The sequence below is a fragment of the Lonchura striata genome, chromosome 1 (assembly GCF_046129695.1).
Source record: "Lonchura striata isolate bLonStr1 chromosome 1, bLonStr1.mat, whole genome shotgun sequence".
NCBI classification, from domain to species: Eukaryota; Metazoa; Chordata; class Aves; order Passeriformes; family Estrildidae; genus Lonchura; species Lonchura striata.
In genome coordinates, this window is record NC_134603.1 from 98,945,439 (window position 1) to 98,960,875 (window position 15,437).

Consider the following 15,437-nt stretch of genomic DNA (forward strand, 5'->3'; position numbering starts at 1 on the left):
GATTTGCTTTGCTAGCCTCATATTAAGCCCTTAAAACTTACTAGATCTATTGAATTCGGGAAGCATTTTTATAAATAAAAAGATGCTCAATTGCATTAATAGTTTTTTGGTTCAGAATTTAAAGTAAGAACAATGAGAAGCTAATGGATTGCTTATGTCTTTTAATCTTTATTTTCATAAAACATGTGAATATATTGAAATAATTACATCTCCCTGTCAGTACATTTCCATAATTTTTTTTCTGCTGACATGTGATACAGATATATAAGTGGACTTGTTGAAGGAATCCTGTTCCATTTCAAGAAATTTTGAGATGGAGCATAAAGATCTATTTGATCATTCATCTATGAATGATGATTTTGGAAATAAAACAAAAATATATTTCTAGGAAAATTGAATTTTTGTACTAACCATTGTTTTATATTTTATATTCATAATTTTGTTTTCCAAAGCATTGATCATATTTTCACAAATGTCACTGTCCAAAAACAATTTGGCAGGTTTTTTTGTAGAAAATATTGTGTACTAAGAAAAATGTGTAAAAGCAGAACTAAGGAAATTCTTTTTCCTACGTATAAAATTTGCTAGAGTGATGAAACAAAAGTCTACATTATTTTTTCCATGTTCTCTCAGCTGCCACATTAAGAGATATTAACCAGAGATTCCATGAAATACTGTCATAAAGTAAAACTTAATTGGGTATTAAAAAATAAAACAAATATTTTACATCTGGCAAGCTGAACAATGCACATTGTCAAAGAATGGTGAGTACTACTTATACAACCAAAGGAAAATGGGTTAGAAGATCTGAAAAAATGATTGTTTTCTCATATGATAACTTGCTATTGATGAAATTAAAGGGCATTACAAATTTATTACAGTGTTCAAAGTGGAAAGGGTACAAAGATGGAAAGATACTGGCTATTTTGAACAAAAAGGAAAGGAAAAAACCTAACTCTGCAGTAAGATTATATGACTCAAAGATTGTGAAGGCAGCTGAATAATCTGTGACAGAGAAAGAAGAAGATAATCAGATAATCAGAAATATATAATTTTGCACAATCCAAAAAGAGGCTGCAGACATCACTACTATGTATGTCACTGTACAAGGCAGGAGAGCTGGAACTGGATGATCTTTGAGGTGCATTCTAACCCAAGACATTCTGTGATTCTATGATTCTATTACAGCAGTGTTCTTGAATTGCACTTGTAGGCCAGTAAGCAAAGTAAATAATATTTTAAATTCTAGCTTGCACATTTTCTCTATACAGTCTGCAGAAAACTTACAAGAAATGGTAGAAAATAGCCAATACATAAGCAAAACTAAGGAACACGACATGTCAAATGTGTCTTGTTAGTAAGTGAACAGTTGCCTTGGTCTGTCTATATTTCTCTATGTGTTGTAAATTCAGCACACGTAACAGTACTTGCTCAGTCCTAGAAAATTTCAAGCAGCTTTCTGTAAACAAGGAAATAACTTAGGGAAAGGATTCCTGCTTTTTAACATTAAACTAAATCCAGCCATGGTGTATATGAGGATTGAAAGCTACATCCATAGAAGTAAAATGCCTGAGACCATTCATTAACGCTGAGGAAAACTGGCACAAGAAACTATGCACACATGCAATTAGCATGGAAAACAGATGGCTAGATGCAAAATATTTGTTAAGGACAGTCTCTCTGCCATGCTGACTCCAAAGTGGTGCTGGTTTGAGGGAGTGCTAGTTAGTTGGGTAGTAGCACAGTTGTAGCATCTTCAGTGATGCTCCAGCTTTGGGATCTGCTAATTTCTTAGTTCAGGTAGGTGCAGAGTCCCTCTCCCCATCAGCACCCTACCATCTGACTGTCATTAAAGGAGACAGAGTAAACACTTTTCAAGTTACTATCATTATATATCTAATACAGTGTATTGCACAGGAGTGTTGCTGATGGTGCCATTCCATTGAGTGGAAATATGTTATTCAACAGGTAATATTTACAGCAGAATCTGGCAGATTTTTTTTCAAGTGACCTGTATCATTATAAGACCTTCTAAATGTTGCAGTGCTAATCCTAAGATTACTGACCCCTTCTATAGGGTCTGATCTCTCAAAGCACTACAGGAGGGACATCAACTCCAGCGGGAAAAGGTGAAAAAAAAGTGTACTCAGTTTAAAATATGTCTTTTTGGATGAGGGTCTGGACAACATATGCACAGATGGACAGAGTGGGGTTTGCAGTAGGATTATTAATTTAAACTTTCCTTTGCAGGAGAAAAAAAAAATAGCAAGCCTTTAACATGTGTTTTCCTACTAAGGTATAAATTATGCAGTATATAAAGTCTTGATTCTGTTAGACAGAAGTAACTAAATAAATAACTTAGATCTTTTTTATGTTCTGAGCATTCATGCACCATAAACTGTCTAATTATAATACTTTTTTTATTCTCTTTGAAGTAATTGATAAAATATTCTTGCAAGATTTGAAAGAAGAAAAATAGAAGGTTTAAATTTTTCAGCAGAGAAGACATTAATTTTGTCTCAGTCCAGTGATTGTAAAAATAAAATTCTTTTTCATCTTTAATACAAGGTAGAGAAAAGGAAAGGAAATTATCAGCCTTAGAAAAGATATTACTAATCATGAAATTACTGTCTTCTTGCAGGTATAAATTCGCTGTTTGTTAATGCTAGCACAGGGTTTCAGACTTAGATGATGCATCAGACAAGAAGGGAGCTGATACAATTGTAATTTGAATTTCTGCTGCAACCTGTCATATTAAATTACATTAAATGCTAGTGAAAATCTTCATGTAGGCAGGTAACATGACACAAATAACAGTGTCATCTACCAAAATTTATTTGCTCTGAAAAATTAATTAATTCATTCCTGATACATGAAAGAATTCTCTCAATTTTTATCTGTGAGGAATCCTACCTCCTGCCTTTTTCCAGAATCTTCCAAAATGCTATTGTGCTTCTCCTGCTAGATGCAGAAAGGTCTGCAAAAGGAGGGATGAAGTCATCATATAAAGGCATGATATTCCCTTTCTCTAAGTCCTCTAGTTTTAAGGGAAATAAAGAGGCTGGTAGGAGTTTTGAGGTAAAATTGCAAGATAGCTGGAGGTTTTCTGTACATATCATGGAGAATTGCATGTACCAAAGACTTTCCATCAGGGTCTATCAGCTGTCCATTTGGAATTTTGACCATATGGGCAAGGAGAGGTCAGGGAGACAAAGAAGAAGTGTATCAATGGAACCAGATTTACTCCTTTGCATTCTCTTCACACTCCTAGATGACAGCTGAAAGAAGTCATATATGAATAGTTTCAGAGATAGTCATTGGCACCTCTTCTCCAAGGCAGAAGAATTTGCTAGGATAATCACATTCTCCAGAGCCAAGTATGATCCCATAAGTCCAGGAAAGATGTGAGCTGAATAGGGAAAGAAGTTCTTTTCTTCTGTGACAAGAAAAAGGCATCCAGAGTAACAGGCACAAGACAAGAAACATGACACATAAGATATATTTGGCACCTTCTTCATATTGGATGAATACAAGTAAAAAACAAACCAAAACAAAACACTTTTATTATTCTTCCTTTCAAATTAATCTTTACAAATGCTTAAAAAATATTTTTCTTCACAGCTATTTTATTATTCCTGTATAATTCTCATATGTTCTTGCTAGATAACAGCTACATCCAATTATTTTTGTTTCATGGCTTTTTCATTACTTTTCTGAGCCCAAACCATCAGATAGCAGAAAACTTTGTCAGAGATGAAGCCTTTTGATAGACTTAGTCTGCAATTCTTCAGGCTACCCATTTTTCTGCAGGATTTTGAGTGCTGAAAATAAATATACTGGTTTCTCTGAAACATTTCTGAGAAAGAACTTGCCATTTATAATAGAAAATAAGCCTCTGCACGTCCTCTGCAGTGTATTTTATACTTTTCCAAATAAATCTTCTGTAGAAGAAATGTAGCTATTTGGTGGAATGACATTTTCATATCTTATACATTGTGCAAAGAGACCATAGAAATTGTTTGACATCATTATTAGCCCTATAAACACATGTTAATGTAAAAGAAAGGCCAATTTATTTTTAAACACACCCTTTTTTATGTGTAAACAGGAGAACTAACATCTTTTATGATCAAAAGTATGCACACTAAGTTCTGAAAGAGCAAAGTGTGTATAAGCAGTTCTGGATTGCAAAATCTGATAGGACTGGAGAACATAGAAAATTTGCAAATCTGGTTTTTCCATTTGTGAAAGGCCACCTAATACATATATGTCATGAGTTTAACCATTGTTTATTCTACCTAATTTACCTTAGATCCCTCACAATAGTGACAAACGGACTTATTCTTTATCTTTACCCTTACGGCAAAGGCAGATTGGCTAACTTCATCCCAGTTCTCATTTTATGTGAAATGTGAATTTCACATTTACATTTAATGCTGCATTGCCAATAAATTTGGCTTCACACTTTGAACTAAATCAGCTACAAAGTTCCATGGAGACTCAGAGACATTTTTTATAGAAATACATATTCTCTTTTATAATAATTTTTCTTAAGTTCTACTCAATGAAAAAAAAAAATCAGATTAGTATTGATCTTTGTAATGTAATAATTTTTATTTACAATTATATTTTCATCCAGAACTAGTTTTTTCTCTCTTATAATTGGCACAAGCATATTTTTATTTTATTTTTATAAATCTATTTAGAGTCACAGTAATTCACTGACTGCAGTTGCAGAAGCTGCTGCAGTATCTGTCTCTGAATCACAGCTACTAGCAGTGAAATGTTCCAAATTCTTCTGCAAACTGTCAAGTTCTTTAATAGCACATATATTAAATATTTTGAGCTATTTCAATAAACTGTTATAAAAAAAAATCTTGGCATATTCTCTAAATTATGTAGCTATTTTGTGAGAAAATGGAGCTCTTGTGGTAGGGAAAGTAGAGAAAGGCTGCACAATTAAATTAACACCCCAAAACCTGAAATTGTTTAGCTGAACAGAGCAGAAATAAATGTAGAAAAGATAGATGAAATGGTGTTCAACCTGGCCAATGTTTAAAAATGTAACTTATTATAAAATAATCCTGAGTCAGTAAACCAGCTTCTGCCTCTAACAATACCCATGTAATGGAAATGCATTTCAGAAAGCATCAGCTTATCAGTAAATGCACACAGATGGTGCCTCAATTTACCATCAGTTCTTTCACTGACTCCCCAAACAGCCTGAGGAAACTGCATTTACTGAGATCTCCTCAGATAGCTGTAGCAAGCAGAGCAGTATCCATCAGTATCAGAATCACAGTCCTCTCTTTCATATCATATTTTGAGCACATCCAGTAATCTGACCTGTCACAGGCGCCAGCCAAGTGGAAATGACAGTGAATGACAGTAACAGACCAAATAAGATGGCTGCCAGGAGCGCAGAGAGACCCAGGGACCTCAATCAACTCAACCACAAATCCATTAAATGATTTAATTTTGTGTATCCAACTGTGGGGCAATGTTTACAGCAGGAGAGTAAAATACACCCATAAAAAAATAAAAGCATGTAAAGGAATAAACAGTTTGAGAAATAAAAGTACTCTGAGGAGAAGTTAATGCTTGATTGGTCCCTTTTTTGGAAGATGTTACAAGCTTTATATGCACATAGAATAAACTGTTCTGTAATATGACCTTACATTTTAGAAAATGGTTCACAAATGAAATCAGTTTTGTCTGGTAATGCAGAAAGGTAAAAAGACACTTTTTTCAATGAAAGTAGGCTAGTCAACTTGAGTTTTGTTTGAAGTCTTTTTCCTATCACTCCCATTTTATTTGGGCTGGCACTGCAGTGACTGAAATGCAGAAAGAGCACATTTTAACCTGAATTAAGGATACAGTTTTACTCCTGTATACTTATTTGTTCCAGGCCTAGCCTTGTACTTCAAATGAAACCTCAAAAACAAAACTGGTGCAAAAAAAATATGGCACATTATCATGTATATACTTTTAGATATTGTAGAACTTCAATTTTCTATTTATCCTCTCAGTTAAAGGATACTTTGGCTCATTCTATACTAATAATTTAAAATGCAGTTTAATTTAGTTTAAAAACCCTTAAGTCACAGGACAGATAGTTCACAGTCCTAAACTGTGCCTTCTGAACATCTCATAAAGAGGTAAGGGGAAGATCTGTTCTTTGCTCTGTCAACAGCACAGTTTTGATACATTATGAACTTGGGCATTAACTCGTGACAAAGTAGGCTTTTAAATATCATTTATGATTAGGCACTATTCATTCAAACACATAGCTGTAAAAAAAACCATAAAGAATACATGAAGATTAGAAAAGGTGTTTTGATTTTTGTTTTGTTCTGTTGTTGTTTGCTTTGTTTTGGTGGGCTATTTTGTGTGTGTGTGTTTGTTAGATTATTAGATAGTTTGTTATGCGTTAAATCTGCTTAGGAAGCAAGATACTTTAACTAATAACAGCCAGATGTGCCTAGTTGAAAAGAAAGTCAGCGTGTTTCTCTTTCATAATTCTTTCAGTTATAGAAACCCCAGATCAAATGCACCTGTAGTGCAGCTGCAATTCAACTGACAGGACTCTACAGAGCACTCCAGACAACAGAATATTTTAAGGCTAGAGACATTCATTAGGCAATGTTTGAACAAAGCCTCTGCAAAGCTACAAAACTGAATGATCACACTATATAACACATGCTTTTTCTAATAAGCAGTACTTCTTCCCAGGGTAAACTCATGACTACCTCAGATAATTAAAGTCACTGAATAACAAAGGTAGGGAATTTTGCCCAAGAAGCTCTGGCTTTAGCAAAGAAACTTGCAGGGGACAGATTTCTTTCTAACAGTTCTTTCTTTTTAAACTATTCATTCTATGAGGGGGTTTTAATTTTTAGCAAGCAGCTAAAAACTACGAAAACCAAAACCAAAACCAATCAATTCCTGTAAGAAAAATAGCTGTTTTGAATTGATCCGATGCCTCTCTGTCAATAAAAGAGGTCTCAGTCAGACTTTCTTACCTATTAAAAGACATTGTATGTCACTGTGGTCTATCAAATGGCATTCTGTACTGCATTTTCATAATATTCCACTAAGTCAAAAGATGTATTTCTCATAGATACATTTCTAGTGTTTTGAATGCAGGGCAAAACCAGCCCTTTGGGCACATTTTACTGGTTTCAAGAATGTGCTGCTCATTTATTATTCTATGCTCATTTGGAGGCCTGAGATGAGCTCTGGAATATGCTTTGAGGGATAAAGACAGTACAGTCATTTGTAATTAAAGAACATTTATTCACTCCTTTGTACTCAGCCATGGGCAGATATGCTGGTTCCAAGGCTTTTCCTCAACTCTCTACTGTAATGTCAGTAATAGTACCAGGCAACAGAACCTTGAACAATTCTTACAGCACTGAGTGCATCACACAGTCCTTTAACCCAAAATGGGACATGAAAATCACAGGCAGGAAGCATGCTGGCTTTTAGCTCAATTCTTGACATAATCCCTTGTGCAAACACAAACAAAAGAATGCAGAAGAATAGGGGGATTTTTCTATTCCTCATGTTCTAGCTGTCCAGTGTAGCTGAACATACTGCCTCATATATTTTTCATTTATCTGAGTATATGAAGCTACACACAGATATTCTTATTTACCCTCAGTGAAAGGTTTCCCTTGTGCAAAGGAAAGCTTTCTCTTGTCCTAGTGGGAGGGAAGGAAGGAAAGGAAGGAAGGAAGGAAGGAAGGAAGGAAGGAAGGAAGGAAGGAAGGAAGGAAGGAAGGAAGGAAGGAAGGAAGGAAGGAAGGAAAGCTTCCAAAAGAATCTAAGATTTTTATTTTTTTTTTCCCAGAGAATCATATATTCTTTGGAAAAAATAAAAAGCAAAAGTATTTTTTTTACTTATTTCTCAAAGAAAATATGGCAGTCTTAATCATTATGGCTAATTCACGTAGAGCTGAAGAATCTGCTCAGTCCTACAGTAGAACTGCAACTACTGCTGTTTTACTTGCTTCTAGTTTGTTGCAAATACTGCCCTATTTTGGTGAGCCATGTGGAGTGTATCATTATGTGCAGAAACACTTCTGTTCACAGACTTTTCTATTTCATTACCAGATTTGCCTGTTTTCCTTTATGTGGAACTATAAATTATGTCCTCAGAATGACCATTTGCATTTTGATGCATACTAATGAATGCAAACATGTAATTTTATAATTAATTCAGAGCTAATTAGCAGTAATTAGATGTGTCTGTCAAAAATATCAGCAGTAATTTAGAGTATATTACTTGTCAGTCAAATATGTTCTAAATAAATTTTGATAGCATTTCTGGCTCCAATAACAGAGCATCAGAAACTTGTAGTCATTTTTGTGGATGTTATTCTAACATGCAAGGAAGGGACTATATACATGTTTATGTAAGAATATTTCCAACTGTGTTGCTAACATTATAGCAGCTTGAATCAAGAAAAGTACATTATCCTCATGTAGCTAAATTGTAAAGCGTAGAACTAGAAGTGTAATAGTCAGTGAGGAAAACAGAGATACAAAACACTTTATTAATGCCTAAATCAGATTTAGAAAATACCATTTAATTTTCTCTTTTTTTTTTTTTTTTCTTAAATACACCTCCTATGACACTACTGATTGTGAGGTTCATAAATCAGTAACTAATAGTATCTTAAAATTTGAATTTCTGTAGCTGTCATAAAATTTTAGGTGCAAAGAGAGCAATGGAGTTTTTGAAGGATAACCTGCTATAGATACTGGGCTCAGAATTTGATCCATTCCATGCTGAGGATAGAGATGAAGTTTCATTAGAAATATAAATAAATGATAAATACAGCAAGGGATGACTGAGCATAAAAAACTGTATAGTTTTTCTAGGTTTACACTGGCTCTTGTATGCCTGCACAGATAGATGCTGTCAGCTGATATTCTGACTACATATCTGAAAATAAAGCACCTCTTCAACAAATAAGTAAACACAAACAACTTTTTCAAAGACAGGAATTCTTTTTGAATCCTTTTCCAAGGAATGGTAGCAGAGTTATGGGACAGGAGGCCATAGAAACCTTTCTAATCTGAATTGACATAACAGCACTCACCCACCATCCATTTTCATTGAAGTTTGTCAAAAAGATGCTGTGAACAAAGACAACAGATTAAGAAGGGATTCCTGGGTCCAGAAGCCATGGTCTAAACAGGACAGAAATGGAATGCATTGGGTCAAATTTAAGACTAGAAACTCTTCTATTTTACGGATGCACCAACAAATTCTGCATGGAATTACACTGGTAAGAACACTTGAGGGTAGAACTGAAAAATCAAAATAAATACATCCCAAGAGGCATCTTAAGTCTCTTGCCATATGAGACTTTTCAAGGGGAATGTGTGGCCAGTTTATATGTAATAGCAGACTTTATGCTCCAGAACAAGTAAATGATTTTGTACCTAAGAGTACACACTTTTCTGGATGTCTCCTCTCCCATGTACTTTCCAGCATTTTTTATGAAATGACAGTGATCTGTTTTCTGACCATTAAGTCATTAATGAACATTAGTCCATTAGGCAAATCAGGAAGGCAGTACCCTTTCAGAGAAGACAAAACAGTGACTTGCCAGGTAAACAGATTTTCAAGACTCCTTCCTGAGACAATACAAAGGGATAATACCTGTCACTGCAGAATTATGGGTTTTTTTGTTTGGCTTTTATTTTCATTTTCCTGAAAAAGAATTTAATTCTTTGGGGTATTTTTCTGTCTCTGAGGAGTATATAACACTCTGTAGATTTAGATTAAATTAAACGTTTTGTTCCTAGGCTTATCAAAAATCACAAGAGCAAAATAATACACCTTCCTCTAATTACAACACTGACATGAAATGCTAGTGATTCTCTTCATGTATCTTCTATCTGAAATGCCCATAAAAACATGGAATCAGATCTTGAAGGATGACCATGGCCTTGGAGTATTATTGCTAAAAGCTTCATAGACTCTAAGAGAAAGATATCTTCAGAAATAAAAAATACATTTTATTCAAATCTCTAAATTTATTTTTTTTTTACTGCAGATTCATGCTAGCAGATTGATGCTTTAAAAGCACATTCTTAAACACCTTCCTCATTCTTTTTCCAGGTTTTGAATGAAATATTTGTTTCAATACTAAGGCAAATTAAAATAAATGCTTCAGGAAAAAAAAAAAAAAAAAGACCTAAAAAAGATAAGTAGTGTGTTATAGGATACGTTCATCCAAAAAAAAAAAAAGGAAAAGAGAAAAAAAAAGTATCAACCAGTTACTTTTTTAACACAAACTTCATGAACTTATCTGATATGCAGCAATAAATCTTTAGAAAATAGGTCAATATAGCAATGGGAACAAAAAAGAAGCCAGGACACATACAGGTTATCATAACATGTTAGGTTTTTCACAGATTTCTACATACAAAATTCCTGGTTTTCAGAGCTTGCAAATGATATTATCTTAGGGCATAAACTTGTATTTACTTAGCATGGAGTTCTGAGAACTAAAGATGGTGCTCTATGAAAGGATTTTTATTTTTTTTCTCCTTTCTTATACCCTCATGTTTATAAGAATTGTAAAATGAAATGCATGATAACAGAACTATGTTAAATAGAGCAGCTCATCTTAAGCCAGCCATCTCCTTAGCTGAAAAAGAGAGGAGCATGAATTAACACTATTTTTCAGGAACAGCCAGTACAGAACATTTTCCTAGTTTATTTTCCTACTCTTTCTTCATTTCTTGCTATTGATTAAAGAAAAAAATAGTCCACAACTTCAGGTTAAAAATTATAATCCAACATGCTAATTACCATAGTGCCTACAAGTTTTTAATATTACACCTGAATGTCTAAACAATTTTATCTAGGTGGAATGAAGAGATTAGACACCTATTTCATCTGCAAAACATCAATGCTGCTATGGTGGTAATAGCTGTTTTGAAATCATTGTTCAGTGACTGCATCTCATGGTGTTTATTTCATTAAAATCTGAGTATTGGTATACACTATGATACTGATGTTTTTGGCTTAGAACCAATATATTCCTAGAAAATCTGCTTTTCTCTCTTACTGAGTTATTTTAGGAGAAGAACATGGATCAATCCATCTTCAGATTGTGGGGAGAGGAGTAACTGCCACATTTCTGAATTGCCCTGACTTTTTTCTTTCATTCTTAGCCCTGTGCTGGAGACTACACAAAGGAGAAGAAATGTTACTACTGAAAGAACCTCTGCAGACTGTTAGCTGACATGACCAATGAGGAAAAATGAATGGTGTGCAGGAAATGGTGACTAATGGCAGTTAAGCATGCCTCCTCACTCAGTCAATGCTGCGTCAGGGATTGATGAACTGGCTCCTGGAGGGAGGCAACAAATCCACCTTGTGATGCGGGGTGGAGGTAGGGCTCTCTGTAGAGCAAGGTTAGGGCTGGATTAATTGTGCCTGCCTTGACTGGCAAGTGAGGATTCAGCATGAGCCTAATCCAGATGCAATGCTTCCAGCTCAGCAGCTAACACCTAAAGCTAAGTCAATGTGTCCCTGCACACTGCTGGGTTCACAGTGTTACCATCTTCTCACAGTCTCAACATGCTTTTTCTGACTAGAAACACTTAAATTTACAGCTCTGAGACACAGATCCTTCCTTGTGAATGACAATGATAGAGACAATATTAGAACTGGATTTTCCTCCCCACCATGCTCTGTTGCATCTTAGTTCCCTGTTTCTGTTATTTTTCTATAACAATTGTAATGTTAATGTGCAATAACATTGTGTAACGTTGTGTAAGAAAATAGATTTGGATGAGAGTATCAAATGAACCCACAATGAATTTTTGTCTGACACCAAGTTGTTTGGGAGTGTTGATCTGCTGGATGGTCTGAATGCTCTGCAGAGGGATCTGGACAGGCTGGAATGATGGCTTATGGTCCCATCTTGGGTTAGGTTTAATAAGGTGAAGTTCCAGATCCTGCACGTGGGTCACAACCCCATGCAATGCCACAGGCTGGGGAAAAAAATGGCTGGAAAGATGCCCAGCAGAAAAAGACCTGGGAATGCTGGTCAAAAGCTGACTGAACATAATCCAGCTGTGCCCAGAAGGGCAGTCTAATCCTGGTTTGTGACAGCAATATTGTGTCCATCAGGACCAGGGCAGTGAATGTTCTCCTGCACTCAGCACTGGTGAGGCCACATGTTGAATCCTGCGCTCAGTTCTGGGCTCCTCACTGCGGGACAGGCACTGAAGTGATGGAGTGTGTCCAGAGAAGGGCAATGCTGCTGGCAAAGGGCCTACAGGGAAAGTCCTGTGGGGAGCAGCTGAGGGAACTGAGCTTGCTTAACCTGAAGAAAAGGAGGCACAGGGGGCACCTTATTGCTCTCTACAGCTGCCTGAAAGGAGAGTGTAGCCAGGTGGGTACAGCTTCTTCTCACAGGCAGCTAGTGACAAGAAAAGAGGAAATGGCCTCAAGCCATGCCAGGGGAGGTTTCAGTTGGACATCAGAAAGAATTTCTTCATTGAAAGGGTTATGAAGCACTGGAAGAGTTTGCCCATGGAAGTGGTGTAGTTAAAATTCCTAGTATTCAAGAAATAACTGGACATGGACAAACCTGTTGCTTTGGTTTAGTTGTAAGGCACTGTTCAGTCGAAGGTTGAACTAAAAGATAGTGGAGGTGTTTTCCAATCTTAATGTTTCTATTAATCTATTAAATTATTCTAAATAGTCAATGACCCATTATTTCCATCAAATGTCTCTAGGGAAAAAGTGATAGTATTTGTACTTTCTGTAATAATAATCTCAGACCAAAGATCTTCATCTGGGTCAAGATACAGATTTGTTATTCTATGTAATTACATCCTGTTTAGGTATTACTGACATAATTTAAATATGGATCCAAAAAAAACCTTCTAAAGCCCTCCTTCCCTCAGACAAACTATCAGTCCAATATCAAAGCATTTTTAATTTTCTCTTACTTCTGAACACCTTGACTCTGACACTACGATAACTAATGTGAAAAGGGAAAAAAGTGGGTAGCCTGTGGTAAAATACAAAATCTGCTGTTAGGATGACTTCTCATAGCTGCAATTCTAATTTTCAATATTACATATCATATTCTAACAGGTTTATCTTCAATGTACAGAGCATTTTATTTTAAGTGCATGGTAAACCACCAAGGAAATCTATTTTCCTTTGAACCCTTTCTGGAGCCAAATGTTTAAACCTAATTATAAATTGCTATGCTCTTTATTTACATTTGAAATTCTCCAACTATTCTAATTAGGCTTCCCCAAAGGTCATAGAACATTAACAATCTGGGCACAGTCTGGCTTTTTGAAGTGCTCAGAAATCTACTGTTAATGGTATTTGAGGAAACATAAGAGAAAACCAGCTGCCCTGGCTAGCATAGAATAATTAATAATAATAGCTATGTAGTGATGACATATCCAGGTTAATTGCATACTAATTAAAGGCTATAGAAAAGCAAATTAATGTTTGCATTTGAAATAATGGCTTGTGGCCACAGTAACTCATAGAAATGTGCTGTATCCTCTTGGCAAGTTCTCAAAATGGGAGTGAAATTAATTTGAGACAAGTACACATGATCTAGTTTGAGAAGTCAAAAGTTTCGAGAAGCTTTCTGCAGCGAGACAGTGATAGTCATTAATGAAGTAGAATTTGATATGAGTTGAAGTTAAGTTCTGAAAGAGTGAACGGAGAGAGTGGCTGGCAGAGCTAGGAGTCAATCACAAGATAATTAACAGACAGTTCAGAGTATGAGGAGCTATTCAGCATGAAGAATCAAATCTTTAGTTAGGGGCAAACAGGGAAGGAGCCAGGAAGGAAGTCCCACAGTGAGCTATTTCTGGATGTTTAGAAAGGAAATTAAGGAGCTTGTCATTTGGAGGATGACTGACTGAAAACAGAGTGCTGGCCAGATATGAACTGTGTAAGATCTTGGAGCTCTTCAGAAAACTAGTTGGAGGCTTTAGCTTGTGGGTTTTTTAGTGTGTTGTGAGATAAAGTGAATGGGATAACAGACTATATCTGGGGAGGAAGAACATCCAATAGGCTGAATAATCAAAAGCTAAACAGAACTTCTCATGTCAATACAAATGGGGAAATAAAGACATTCAAAAAGAAAACATTCAGCCAAGGCACTACCAAGAACATAGACTAACCATAGGCTGCCATCCTGGGCTTCTCCTGGATCTGATTCTTATTACACTTTGGCCACACTTAAACTATATCCAGTCATTTGATGTGAGGGAGCAAAGAAATATAGGAATGGAGAGAAAAAAAGAATTGGATTCACAGCTTATGGTTAGGTCAAGTATAGCTGAAATTCAGAGTTTGGATTTCATACAGTTTTATTTGCAGAATAATTAAATAGAGAAACACAGAGTTTCAAATAAAATAAAACAAAATAAAATAGTAAAGAAATGATGACCTGGTTAAAAACAGAAAGCTACTGTAAAATAAGACTCACTTGGGTTCAGTTGTAGCCTACAGGATCTCTGACAGGCCTTGAGGACCAAATCTCTTCCCCGGAACCTTGCTAGAATGTAGTCATTTAGTTCCTCTGTTGTAAAGTAGGACTGAGTAGTCTCTCTAAAATAGTATTTCAGGTGGGATTTTCCTGGAATGCCTCATCCTGGAAAAGATATCAACAACACTTCATTGTGGATACAGATGGAATCAGAGGCAGTTAACTCCCTCTTTATGATAACCCTAAAATTCGAACTTGCTTTTCTTTCTACATAATGGAAATTCTTAGAGATCACATATATGTGTGGGTTTTAATATTAACACAAAAAAAATCTTTATATTGACTATTTTCTCATGTGTATTTTGTTATTTCATTGAGTGAAGAATATAAAAAAAACATTTAAAATTATTCTGTGCTACACTGGAATAAGCAAAAAAAAATACCCAGTTGATTAAGAGGTTGAGAGTATCCTATTAATATATTTCCAAGAAAAAAAATTGTGGCTAATTTTCCAGATTTCTTCTAATAAGCAAAATACTTAATCCAAAACAAGTTTTGTGAGGATGCTCCATGAATCTTGTTTTTAAAACCCAAACTAATGTAACATTTAAATACAAAAAAGTTTTTACTTAGTAATAGGAAAAGTAGTAATTGAATTAGAGCCAATAGCATTTCAGAATATTTGGCCACATAAAATTCTTTATTCCAAAATGGTCTTTAGAAACATCATTTCAGCCAGAAAAATAAATCATATTACCTTATCAAGGGGCTAGATCTGCAGCTGATATTAATAGACATGGTAAATCAACTTCAGCAGTATAGTGGTGAAGGATATCGTGCCTGAACATTTGATACAAAAGAATTAGCAAAAAAAAAAAAAAAAAATACATCATGTGTCTTATACAGGTATGCTGTTTTTTCTGTAAAACTACAGCA